General features: G+C 47.5%; 2 long non-coding RNA genes across 2 annotated transcripts in view; one reads left to right on the top strand and one right to left on the bottom strand.

Moving 5' to 3' along the window:
• The window catches only part of LOC118764224, a 25,571-nt gene extending 23,532 nt beyond the window's left edge, over positions 1-2,039 (bottom strand). Inside the window, exon 1 of the long non-coding RNA XR_005000019.1 lies at positions 1,932-2,039. This is a non-coding gene — a long non-coding RNA (uncharacterized LOC118764224). The remainder of the gene's footprint in view (positions 1-1,931) is intronic.
• LOC118764223 overlaps positions 1-2,252 on the top strand; it is a 25,090-nt gene extending 22,838 nt beyond the window's left edge. The window contains exon 3 of the long non-coding RNA XR_005000018.1: positions 1,904-2,252. This is a non-coding gene — a long non-coding RNA (uncharacterized LOC118764223). The remainder of the gene's footprint in view (positions 1-1,903) is intronic.
• Positions 2,253-2,983: the final 731 nt, after the last annotated feature.

Genomic DNA, 2,983 nt, shown 5'->3' with positions numbered 1-2,983 from the left:
TCCATCTCAAATCCTATATGACACCATTTTCCATTGGTTTCCTTGTACACATGCCCTGTGCTCTCATCCAGTTGTACGGTCTCTGTGTCGTTTGTATATTCACATTCAAGCCAACAACGGGTGTCGTGTTTGCTTTCGCCATCGTCATTTACATTCACTCATTATTTCCAGCAGCATTTTGCTGCTAACGCCACCAATATGAGCAATATTATCGTTAAAGCATCCAATTTTCATTATATTTGGACAATTGTATGTATATATATATATATATATATATATATATATATATTATATATATATATATATATACACCTACACACACACACAAACACAAGAAGTATTGAATAACTCTCGTGTAAATTACGCAAAAAGAAAATAACACTGACATCTCATTTTAACAGATATATTTACAAAAAATTACATAAAAGTATCTAGAAATACTAAAGAATGAATTTATTCAATAAAATCGCGATTGTCTTTAAACGCAACTTTCAGAAAACTTCAGAATCTCCTGCAACTCTTCTGGGCGGTTCCCTTGTTATATAAGTTCGTGAATGCTACCATAGTCCTTGCCTTCACTTCATCTTTTGTGATCGAAGGAATTTTGTTGATCTCTCGTTCAACATCACTCTACACAAAGGGGTTGGATTCTGGGCAGTTAGATGGCCAGAGGTTAGGAGTAACGTAGTGGCAAAATTGTCTGACAGCTATGACTGATTTCTGCTTGTGTAACATGGTGCAGAGACCTGTTGATCGACATAGGGTTTTCCAGCAGGCATGACCCAGGGCAGCACTATATTCTCCAGTCACTTGGTGTAGGTCTCCATGTTCAGACTGAGGCCGTGTGTGAAGATGGATGGTGATCACTATAAACACCATGATTTGACTGGGTGTTTGTTTCTTCTCACTCTCGCTACATGTCCTCGATTTGACTGTTTTCACATTGACACAAAAACGCTCTGAAATGTTCGGATTGGAGCTTCCAGTGCGAATGCCAAGCAGTGCAAAATGTTTGTTTCTATATTTCTTGATGAGTGAATTGCATCATGGTGCTGTTTTCCTCAGAGACGGTGTGGTCAACAACATCAAAAACAAATAATGCGCATGCGCTAAATAAAAAATATGAAATGGTGACAATTTGCCCATCTCATCATGTATATTTATGACGGGCTTCTTTCACAAGGCTTTGGACAACCCGAGGCTATAGTAGAAGACACCCCCTCAAGGTCCCACGCAGTGGGAACCGAGATCCATATAATTGGGAAGTGAGCTTCTTACTACACGGGCACGTCTGCACCTAAAGGTATATGTATTTATGATAAAAGATTATATATATATATATGTATATATGTATGTATGTATATATGTATGTATACACACACACACATATATATATATATATATATGTTGTGTTTTTTTGTGCTTTCTTGTTTGGATTAATTATATATATATATATATATACACACATTTCTTTTATACAAACATAAACGTCTGTTTGTATGCGTGTGTGTGTGTGTGTGTGTGTGTGTGTGTGTGTGTGTGTGTACGACAGCCTTCTATCAGTTTTAATCTACCAGATCGAGTCACAAGGCTTTTTGCCAACCCGAAGCCACAGTATAAAGCACTTACCTAAGGTATCACGCAATAGGACTGAACCCGAAACTTGGTGGTTAGGAAGCAAGCTTCTTACCACATAACCACACACTGGTATCTAATCGACCTCGGAATGACGAAAGGCAAAGTCGACCTCGGTGGAATTTGAATTTAGATCGGAACGGTGGACAAAATGCTGCTAGGCTTTTTGCTCGGAGTGCTAACGATTCTGCGATTCTGTGGTGGCAACGGGTAACGGGGAATCAGGGTTCGATTCCGGAGAGGGCATGCGAAACGGACCACATCCAAGGAAGGCAGCAGGCGCGCAAATTACCCACTCCCGCACGGGGAGGTAGTGACGAAAAATAACGACGCGGGACTCTGTCGAGCCCCGCGATCGGAATGAGTACACTTCAAATCCGTTAACGAGGATCGACCGGAGGGCAGTCTGGTGCCAGCAGCCGCGGTAATTCCAGCTCCGGTAGCGTATATTAAAATTGTTGCGTTTGAAAAGCTCGTAGTCGGAATTCGGGTCTCGAAAACGTGCCCCAGCACGTTCGGGGCGACGGCGCCGTCGCAGGCGCGCTTCTGGCGCGTCCGCTTCGGTCGTCCGTTCGCACTCCCGGCCCTATTCGCCGGTGCGTGCGCGGTCGGGCCGCGGAGCTCTGCTCGCGTCGCCGCCGCGCCTCGGCACCCCGTCCAGCGCTCGTCTTCGCCCGCGTCGCGTCCGGTTTCACGCCTGCGCCTTCAACGGCGCGGGTCGGTCAGGCGTGCTGCGCGGCGGGAGCCACGAGGCGGGTGCGCTATTGGACGTCGTCGCCGTTCGCGTTCTAGCGGTAGTAGCGCGTCCACCTCCCGGTCGTTTCGGCCCGCACGGTTCCTCCGAGGGTGCTCTTCGCCGAGTGTCCGAGGCGGCCGGTACGTTCACTGTGAAAAAATTAGAGTGCTCAGAGCGAGCCCCGCCGGCTTGCATACGAAAAGCATGGAATGATGGAAAATGGCCTCGTCCGCGCGTCATCCGTCGGTCTCCGTTCACGACGAGGCAATGATCGAAGGGAGCGATCGGGGCCACTCGTATTGCGACGTTAGAGGTGAAATTCTTGGATCGTCGCAAGACGCACTGCAGCGACGGCGTGTGGCAAGCACGTTTTCCTCGATCAAGAGCGAAAGTCGGAGGTTCGAAGACGATCAGATACCCCGTCGTAGTTCCGACCGTAAACGATGCCGACTGGCGCTCCGCCGGCGTTCGCTTCGATGACCCGGCGGGGAGCCTGCGCGGGAACCATAGTCGGTTCCGGGGGGAGTATGGTTGCAAAACAGAAACTTAAAGGAATTGACGGAAGGGCACCACCAGGAGTGGAGCCTGCGGCTTAATTTGACTCAACACGGG

The sequence above is a fragment of the Octopus sinensis genome, linkage group LG7, assembly GCF_006345805.1.
Source record: "Octopus sinensis linkage group LG7, ASM634580v1, whole genome shotgun sequence".
In the NCBI taxonomy this organism is placed as follows: Eukaryota; Metazoa; Mollusca; class Cephalopoda; order Octopoda; family Octopodidae; genus Octopus; species Octopus sinensis.
Note: the sequence above shows the minus strand (reverse complement) of the source record. Positions and strands in the feature narration are given on the sequence as shown.